At 43.4% G+C, this 10,607-nt stretch overlaps 1 protein-coding gene across 2 annotated transcripts in view; it reads left to right on the top strand.

Annotated features, from left to right (window-relative positions):
• Positions 1–321: 321 nt before the first annotated feature.
• Positions 322–10,607, top strand: part of LOC145405227 (uncharacterized) — a 24,703-nt gene continuing 14,417 nt past the window's right edge. For both annotated transcript variants that reach the window (XM_080276652.1, XM_080276651.1), the window contains exon 1: positions 322–468. The gene's annotated coding sequence lies outside the window, so the exon portion shown is untranslated. The remainder of the gene's footprint in view (positions 469–10,607) is intronic.

Here is a 10,607-nt window from a genome sequence, read left to right as displayed (position 1 = left end):
GTGTGTGTGTGTGTGTGTGTGTGTGTGTGTGTGTGTGTGTGTGTGTGTGTGTGTGTGTGTGTGTGTGTGTGTGTGTGTGTGTGTGTGTGTATTCAACTATTCCTCTGTATATCCCTTTGTCTTCTTATCCATTTCCTCTCTCTCTCTCTCTCTCTCTCTCTTTCTCTCTCTCTCTCTCTCTCTCTCTCTCTCTCTCTCTCTCTCTCAGATGAAGGAAATCGATAAGCGCGAGAGTGTCGGGGTAGGAAGCGCCCCAGTCCCCCTGCCCCTCTCTTTCTCTCTCGCTTCTCGTTCCTCCCTCCCTCAGTTCCTCCTCAGCCGCGGTCGCAACTCCTCCCGCAGACCTCCCCGCAGCCGCAGCCCTGTACTAAGCCCTCCTGCAGCCCTCAAGCCCTTAGGAAACGGGGTGCGGGCAGTGGCAGTGAGGTGGGAAGGGAAGTGAGTGACCAAACTTGACCCAGATACAAGGTAGGCGGATTTCAACTAAGGATCTAGGTAACTAATTCTTTAAGGTGAATGTTGCTTAGATGCAGGACAAAAGTAACTAATCGAGTGAATGTTAAGTTCTAGATATTAGTAACTCATCCTATATGGTGGGTGTTACTTAATTTCTTGATGTTACTTAAATTCTAGATATAAGTAATTGATCCTTTAAGCCGGGTGTTACTTCAGTGGTGTACGAGAAAAAAAAATGATCCTGTAAGGTGAATGTTACTTAAATTCCAGGTAGGGTGTTACTTAAATAAGAGTGTTACTTAACTTCCAGATGTAAGTACAGTAACTAATCCTTCAGGGTGGCTAATCTTACTTAAAATCAGGGTATCAGTGGCTCATCCTTTAACCCTTTCACTACGATGACGTCTTTTATTTCATTCTTGCTACTTTCAGACGATTTAACTCAGCCTAGGACCGATTTTACTAACTAGAGGGATTACATGTAGCCATCACGAACCCCTCTAGGCACCTGTGAGTTCCCTTTGGCTAGATATATTTGACTGGAGACAGATAAAAAAAAAAATAGATAAAAAATAGATGATGTCTTGGGAGTGAAGGTGTTAAGATGGCGTGCTACTTAGTTTGAAGGCATTTGTTCTTTTAAGGCAATAGTGTTACTTAAATTAGAAGTGTATATAGTTAATTTTCTAAGGTGGGGGAGTTACTTTCCAGGGATTATTATGTTATCGTTTAAATTAGGAGAGTTAATTACAGTGGAACTATATGTGATTAATCTTTTATGAGGGGAAAGCTACTTAAATTCAAAAGGTAATTATGTAATCACTTAAACTGGGAGAGTTACTTAAATCTGACGTATACATAGTTAAACTTTCTATAAAAAAAAATAGCGAGGAGAGTTACTTAAATTCAAAGTGTAAATAATCAATCTTTTAAGAGAGAAGAGGCACGTAAATTCAAGGGATAATTTTGTACCGGGTAACTGTTCCAAACGGGAGCTAATTCAAGTGGAAGGATAAGTTCTATAACATTAATCTTTCAGGGTGGGGGTGGGATGTGCTACTTACGCGGTACCCATTAAAAATCCGTGTAAAGTTTTCAAGAAGATCAGTAACAAAAGTATACGTTCCAAATTCAAGTAACAACCGCGTTTAAGTAGCATATGTTACTTAAATTGTACCTACGCGAAACTAATCATTATCTAGTGGGACACTGAACGTAAATTCCAAGCATCAAGGACGAGGTATTTTTCAAGGGATGAAAATGCTACTTAGAATTATAAATAGTATCCTGTTCCACCTAATGCCAGACGATTTTATTCATCTGTGTGTGTTAATGCTAATCTCTCTCTCTCTCTCTCTCTCTCTCTCTCTCACACACACACACACACACACACACACACACACACACACACACACTTCCACCTTACATGAACATTTTGACCTAATTCCTGCCACCTCCTTTAATAAATGCACGCCAGTAAATCAGTACTTAGTTATCAGCCTGTGTTTTACCTATTATAATTCCCAGTATTCTGAAGGCTATGGATACTGACGAAAATGGCCGTCGACAATTTATGCGAACAATTATGAGACACATGTAATATTTTGAAAAAAGATGTGTATTTGGCTCCTGAGGCCGTATCACTGTTTCCAATTTCACTGCTCGCCATGGTATTTATTTATTTATTCATTACGTCAGCCAATCTATCTATCTATCAACCTATCTATCTATCTATCTGAGTTATACCGAAATGAGTGTAGATTAAATGATCACTACTTTGCACTGAGTTTATCCCGTAAACGCTGTAAATATAGTTCTTTTTTCTGTGTTTATTGTAGTATTCCTATGTGCAGTTTTTTTTCATTAAGGTCAAGTCATATATATTTTTCAATTATTTCCTCATCATTTCCACTGTCGTCAGTTACCATTATCATTATCATACAATTTTTCCATTACCATTATCATCATCATTTACATCATCACCATTATCATTATCATAAAAATTTTTCATCATCATCATCATCATCATCATCACTACGGCGTCTCTCCTATGCTCAGTAAAACGGTACGGAGGTAGCAGAGAGAGAGAGAGAGAGAGAGAGAGAGAGAGAGAGAGAGAGAGAGAGAGAGATTACTGCATTCTGGATTAACCTTTTCACTCCCATGACAAAGTTCGCATTGCTGCCACCACACGTTATCTTCTCCTTCTTCTTTTTCTTTTTTCTTCATCTTTATCATCATCATCTTCACCTTCATCATCATCATCTTCTTTTACTTCTCCTGCTTCTTCCTCCTCTTCTTGTTCATCATTTTCTTCATCATCTTCTTCTTCTTCTTCCTCCTCCTCATCATCATCATCATCTTTTTTTTTCTTGTTCTTCTTCCACTTCTTTTTAAGCTAATGACAGAATTTTTGAATTGAAGGGCGGGGGGGGGGATTAGATACAGCCTTCATTAACTCCTCCATCTCTCGTGGTCTCTCCTGAAGCTGAATAAAATCGTCTGCTAACAATAAGAATGTAATAAATCTGACTTCCTCTGCTTGATGGGGTTTAGCTGAATAAAATCGTAAGGAGGAAGTGTGATAGTGAAAATGGCGTCTCGTACCGAAGGGGTTCATTTGTTTTTTCAAATTTTTGAATGTAATTAATTTTTCGTATTTAGTATTGTTATTACTGGTATTATTGTTATTATCATTATTATTATTATTATTATAATTATTATTATAATGATGATGATGATGATGATGATAATACTACTACTACTACCACTACTACTACTACTACTGCTGCTACTACTACTACTGCTACTATTATTGCATTTGTTATTATTGTAACGTTACTGTTTTGCATTTATTACACCCGCGCAAACGACATTTCAGCAGGTACAATGATTTGCTCGGTATGTGTGTGTGGGTCATTCCGCCTGTCCACTCCTGTGTGAAGCGAATAACCCGAAAAGTTTTTATTCGATTCGGACCAAGTCTAGTGTGAGGGTTGAGGATCTTCCTTGGAGATGACCTAATGTTTTTTTAGAGCAATAGGTCAAAGGTTAAGGTCACACGACAAAGTCAGCTTCAGTAGTTTTGATCCGATTCAGAACAAAACTTAGTTAAATCAAGGTTGAGGGTATGGCAAGGATATAGCAGTTCGATTTTTAAAACAAAGGTCAAGGTCATAAGTTAACGTCAAAGATTTGGTCCAAACAAGAGGGAAGTATTGAGGATTAACCAAGGATGAATACATGATTTTCGGAACAATAAGTCAAAGGTCATGGTCACCGGGAAAGGTGACCTCGTTCAGTTCTGATCCAATTTGGACCAAACCTGGTGGAAAGGCTGCGGGTCTGGCAAAGACGCACTGATTAGATTTTGGGAACAATCTGTAGAAATTCAAGATCACGAGGCAAAGTAAAATGTTCGGCCCTTATAGCAAATGCAGGGCGCAGGTGCTGCACCCTAAGTGTCGTTTCTTATTACTCATATTTTTATGTTTGTGTTTACTGTCAATTGACCACTTCAGAACAATGTCTCCTTTTTCTATTATATTCTTGCTGCCTCCAGACGTTGTGCTGGTGTTTGTGTGTTTCCTTCATACAATTATTATTGCATTTGGTGTTTCTATCAACTCTTATCATGCTATTTTCTTTCAAATTTATATCCACTAAATTCAAGTAAAGCGTGTGCTTAATGACATTGTTAATTTTGCGTAATGTCGCCTGCTGGTCTAGTGGTTCGAACGGCCTTCCACCTTCCACAGATTCCATCCCATAAGGTGACTGGAGGTTTGCTGGTAGTCATTAAGGGAAATGCACTATACTGCTTTTACTCGTACTATAACCTGGCCCAGATTTTCATCCTTGTATACCTTATCTAACGTAGCTGACTGGTAGAAAATAGAAAATGCTACGGCTCTACACCCTTTCCACAGCCTTTCCTCGTGATCAGCACAATATTCAAGTGTTATATTACGCAACACAGTGTAGGACGATGGCAGGTTTAGGTTAAGTTAGGTAAAAAAAGGTTTAATTCCGTACCCTTTGCCCTTTGAATCTGGTGACTTATTTTCGCTTCAGTCTTGCTTTCTATATTTAAAAAAAAATCAGGCAACATCTCGCTTATTTGGGGGGACAATGAAGGCAATACCCAACCTCTCCAGTTTCAATTTCTACTTAAAGCTGAATAAAATCGGCAGGAGATAGCGAGGGGAGAATGCGACATCGGATTGAAGGGGATAAACTGCGACCGGGTGTCTCTGTTTTCTTACACTTGGTATTTTTCCTACAATTATTATTACTGTTCATTTTGTTCATGGGGTTGGTAGGACTTTTTTTCACTCGTATATTAAGGTCATTTTGGTTCCCGGTAATTAGCGGTTCATTAATACCCACACCAGTCATTAGTGGAGTATAAGGTGATGTTTAGGTAAGGTAAGATAAGGGCGAGTATTGTTTGTGTGGACAGGCCCCTTAGTGCAGTTACCATGGAGCTCTAAAACGTAACTGAACCACACAAAATACCATTCCTTACAACCTAACTGAACCACACAAAATACCATTCCTTACAACCTAACTGAACCATACAAAATACCATTCCTTACAACCTAACTGAACCATACAAAATACCATTCCTTACAACCTAACTGAACCACATAAAATACCATTCCCTACAACCTGACTGAACCATACAAACTACAAACTACCATTCCTTACAACCTAACTGAACCATACAAAATACGATTCTTTGAAAACTGATTTACTTATTTACCTTTATTTATTTTTCTCCGGGTTAATATTTGGAGTGAGAGGTGGGCTTCCTTTCTGAAACCCCCAGGCGCAGGTATTGTGATGCCTGTTGATTACTTCTGCCTTTGTTGATGGCCATGCAAGATTCCTTTTAATTATTTTGATTTATTTTACCTCCCTCTGGCCTAGATTTACACCTGCATATATATTTACCTGTGAAGCATAAAACCTCTGACCATGCATAACAAACAATCACACAGACAGACAAGGTAAGTCATTTTATAAAATAGATGATGATGATGATGATGATGATGATGATGATAATAAAGATGCCGTAACGTCCTCAATACATTATCGTCTTTACAATAACCAATTCAGGCGGCTTGATCATTACTGTCATGGGTGGGACGCTCCTTAATTGGTGCAGAGGTAATTATCGGGCACGTCAGGCACCGCTAATTGGACACCTGTCATGGGGCGAGACAGGTGTGTGCAGTGAAGGTACGGGGGAGGGTTTGTGTGTGTGTGTGTGTGTGTGTGTGTGTGTGTGTGTGTGTGTGTGTGTGTGTGTGTGTGTGTGTGTGTGTGTGTGTGTGTGTGTGTGGTGAGATATGCTGTATATAAGTCTACATGGATATAAACACACACACACACACACACACACACATAATCAATGGCGCATGCACGTGTGAGTTTTGCGTTTATGTATCTACGTGCATAAGATTGAAAATAAGAGAAGTGTGGCCGTGAGGCAGGTGTGATGGTGAGGCAGGTGTGGTGGTGAGGTAAGTGTGGTAATGTGGCAGGTGTGGTGGCGGGACAGGTGTGGTGGTGGGACAGTGTTGTGGTGGGACAGGTGTGGTAGTGGGACAGGTGTGGAGAGAACAGGTGTGGAGGGACAGGTGTGGTGGTGAAATAGGTATGAATAAGACAGGTATGCAGGGACAACTGTGGTGGGGGAAAGGTGTGGAGGGCAGGTGTGGAGGAACAGGTGTTGTGGTGGGACATGTGTGGTGGTGGAAACAGGTGTGATGGTGGGGACAGGTGTGGTGGTGGGATATTTGTGGCGGGGACTGGTGTGGAGGGGACAGGTGTGACAGAGAGGACGTATTTGGTGGGGGACAGGTGCGGTGGAAGGGTGAGACAGGTGTGTTGATGCCCCCCTCCCCACCACCACCACCAAACATCAATACGAGAGGGTACAACTCAGGTCTCCAGGGCAACCTTGTGTCAGCTCCTGCACCCTTCCCCCTTCCTCCCTTCCCTCTCGTTTCCCCTCCCTTCCTTCCCCCTTCCCTCTCGTTTCCCCTCCCCCCCTCGCCCCTCCTTTCCCCCTACCTCTTCTCTCTGTGCTACCTCTCTCTCTCCCTCCTCCTTCCTCTTTGCCTCCATAATCTCCCTCCTCCTCTCCCCTTCCTCTCATAACCCTCTTTCCCTTCCTCCTGACCTCTCCCCTTTCCGCTCTCTTTGCTTCCGTAGTCACTCTCTTCGTCTCCCCTCTCCCTCCCTACTTTCCTACCCTTTCCTCTCCCCCTCCCTGTCTTTTTGCTTCCGTAGTCTTCCTCTCCTCCCTCCTTCCTTCCCTATCCTTAGTCTACTTGTCTCCCTCCCCCCCTTTCTTCTCCTCAGTCCTATTTTTCTCCCCATCACTCCCTTCCTACTTTCCTCCTTCCTTCCTTCCTCCATCCCTCTCTACGTGCTTTCGTAGTCACTCTCTTCGTCTACCTCCCTTTCCCTCCTTAAAATTTTTGTTTCCGTAGCCACTCTCTCCCTCTTCCTTCCTTCCCTTCCTCTCTCTCCTGAACTTCTCTCCTTTCTTCCTCTTTCCCTCCGTCCTTTCTTCGTGTCTTGCTTCAGTAACTGTCCCCTCCCTCCCTCCCTCTCTCCTTCCCTCCCCTCTCTTCTTTACTTTATCCTTACGTTCTCTCTCTTGCCTTCCTTCCCCTCCCTCCCTCCTCTCTCTTTCCCTCCTTCGCTCTCCTCTTGCTTCCGCATTCAACCTCGCCATCCAGCGTCCCTCTCTTTTTCGTCCCATCCTTCATTCACCCGCTCGCTCTCTCTCTCTCTCTCTCTCTCTCTCTCTCTCTCTCTCTCTCACTTCCTGCTTGCTTCCATGCATTCCTCACTCCTTTCCTCCTTCCCTTTCTCATACATTTTCTCTCTCTCCTTTCCTCTCTGCATTTTCTGCCCGGTACCTCTTTCTCCCACTCTTTCTCATTGCACCTCTGCTTTCTTCTTTACCTACGTTCCTCTCATCTTTTCTCCTTCATCTACCTACCTACCTAGTTTCTACCTGTCCTTTCATTCGCCTCCTACCTGCTCATCTGTTAATTATTTGCCACCTTGTCTGTTTCTCACTCCTTATTTACTTATTCATCTCTCTCTCTCTCTCTCTCTCTCACTCAACTTTTCCACAACACACTAACTCTCCCTCCCCCTCAACCCCCTCCTTCCCTTCCTCCTTATGTCGGTTCCTTGAAACTTTTGTAATTTTTCCACACTTCCTCTTCCTCTCACTTCCTTCGCTGTCAGTCTGTCTGTCATCCTAATTGGTTGCCAGCCTCTCTCTCTCTCTCTCTCAATACAGTCCTCTTTGCTTTCCTCCCTGCTCCTACCTCCCAACCTCTCTCCCTGCCTCCCTCCCTGCTTTCTCCCTGCATACTCCTTACCTGCCTCCCTTCCTGCCTCTCCCCTGCCTATCCCCCTGCACCTCTCCCTCCCACCTCTCAGCCTGCCATCCAATCAGCCAGCCCACCACCTGCCTCAGCCCGCCCATGTGTGTGCAAATGAAGCAGTCTGTGTGTACCGCGCCACCACAACATTTACACACACGCACAAACGCCCCTCTATACGCTCACATATTTACACATACATGTACAGTCCCCTAAAATATACCTACACATTCTCTCATTCACCTTGCACAGACACACTGGCACATTTACTTACTCAGGTTCACACACCTACAGACACGTGTACACACTTTAGGCACATCTCCATACACAAACAAATTTACATACCTTCCCACCCTTAACTAGACATAATTACACACTTGCAGATACATTCCCACTAGTATGGACAGATACACACAACAAGAGCTCACAAAAAAAAATTCATATGTTACATGGAATTTGTGTAACCAGTGATTACATAAAATCCATAAGGAATTCGTGAAATAAGTCTAAATTAGGATGGGGTAATTAAGGTTAGGTTAATTTAGGCTGCGGTTAGGTTAGGCTGGGATAATCTAGGTTAAGTATAGGTTAGGTTAATGTAGATGAATGCTTAACATGATTAGCATTCATCTAAATTAACCTAGTCTAACCTATCCTCACTAAACTAGCCTCCTAACCCAAACTTAACCTAGAGTATCCCTGCCTAACCTAACCGCAGCCTAAATTAACCTGACCTTACTTAACCCATCCCAGTTTAAACTCACATTCACACATCCCCCAGAAACATACTACATCAATCACATCACATAACGAGGTATGGGTGTGGGTGGGTGTGGTATAGAGGAGCGTGGGAGGGAAGGCGTGCTGGGGTAGTGGCATGGTAATTTAATAGTTCCCAGACTCAATTCCACACTGATATTGGCATACAGTTACGAAATTGGTCTGAGTTAAGTTAGTGTCACTGCCCCGTAACGCCCACACCCACATCCATCACGGCCACACCAGACAACACCACACAATATGCCACACCTCGCCCCGCCTACGCCACACCAGCCTCGTATGACACACCACACTCATCTCAGAAACGGCAGTCGTCGCTAAATATATATATAAAAGGAAAATGTAGGGCAGACTGTCACTTAGGTATTGCATCCAAGCTACTGCCAGACCATACTTTTCTCAGAACAGGGAGATTCTTTTGTGTGTGTGTGTGTGTGTGTGTGTGTGTGTGTGTGTGTGTGTGTGTGTGTGTGTCCCATCCACCATTCCACCACACAGCACTCCTCCTCCAGTCCTTATCAGCCCATACACATCACTAACTCCCACCGCCTACCGTATACTGTGTTATGCTAGGGACACCACACAGACGACAGGTGTGATGATGCTGATACAGGTGTTTATAGGAAGTGTAGGTGTGACAGACTTCCCTTCAGGTTAACTGGAGCCTTTAAGAAACGTTTAGGTCGTGAGTTGGATTCCCGGAACAACAAACACACACACACACACACACACACACACACACACACACACACACACACTTTCTCTCTCTCTCTCTCTCACACACACACACACACACACACACACACACACACACACACACACACACACACACACACACACACACACACACACACCCTGACCATATATACTCTAACCTTGACCTTAAAACCCATCATTCAGCCTTTACTTAAAAACAAAAACAACTTTAAGCTATTCATCTTTTCCAACAGCCTAATAATTTTCTTGAAGTGGGGTTAACAACGACCTTTAACCTGACTATGACGTTAAATTCCTGACTACAATCTTACGCAATTTTTCAGCTCTGATCTTACGCAATTTTTTTCCTTTTATCCTCTTTAGTACGATGACATAACTAATTTTTTATATTATTGTCATTATACTTTTTATTAGTTGTCTAGGGGAACGTCTCCTGGGAATGGGGTTAGAATTAATCTTAGTTAACTATAATTTCTGAGAGAGAGAGAGAGAGAGAGAGAGAGAGAGAGAGAGAGACTAATCTTTTCCACCCCTCGCATTTTGAGGGCAACAACCTGCCAAAAAAAGAGAGAGACCAAGAGCAAGTAAAGCTGCCTCATTCCCCCTAATACCAGGTGATGATGGAGATTTGTTGGGACTTACAAGAGGGAGGGGTAGGGAGGAAAGGAGGAGGAGAGGGAAAGGAGGAGGAGGGAAGGAGGAGAAGGAGGGAGGAACAGAGGGGACGTAGGGGGGACAAGAAGGGGAAAAATTGGTGGACGAGGATAGGGTAAAGTGGGGAAAGGAAAGGAAAAGGAGGGCAAGGAGGGAATAAAAGGGGACGAGGAAGGGGGTAAAAGGGTTTTTGTAGGGTAAGTGAGGATGGATTGGTGAGAAGCAAGGAATGGTGTGTAGAGGGGGTGGTGGGGGTAAGGAACGGCAAAGTGGGAGTGGGCTGGGGTGCTGAAGGGAGAAAGGGGAAGAGAGTGGAGGTGGTGGAGTGCTAAGAAGGGGCAGAGAGGAGGAGTAGACGAGGGAGAGGCAGTTCCTCCTTATAACAAAAACGACGACCATTTTCAACAAGAGCAAAATCAAGAACAATCCATCCACAATTCAGTCCTGTATTACTCCATCTCGGCCGTAGGTGCTAAGGGTCAGTCTGTCAATTACCAGGGAGTTCAAAGGAAAGCAAGGACCTACAGCCCTAATGGTCCTTTCGAGGCTGTCTGTTCTATGACTTGATAAGGATAGCGAAGCAAA

This window comes from Coenobita brevimanus, chromosome 66 (assembly GCF_032717465.1).
Source record: "Coenobita brevimanus isolate Jiangsu-jjx chromosome 66, ASM3271746v2, whole genome shotgun sequence".
In the NCBI taxonomy this organism is placed as follows: domain Eukaryota; kingdom Metazoa; phylum Arthropoda; class Malacostraca; order Decapoda; family Coenobitidae; genus Coenobita; species Coenobita brevimanus.
This window is presented reverse-complemented; position numbering and strand designations above follow the sequence as displayed.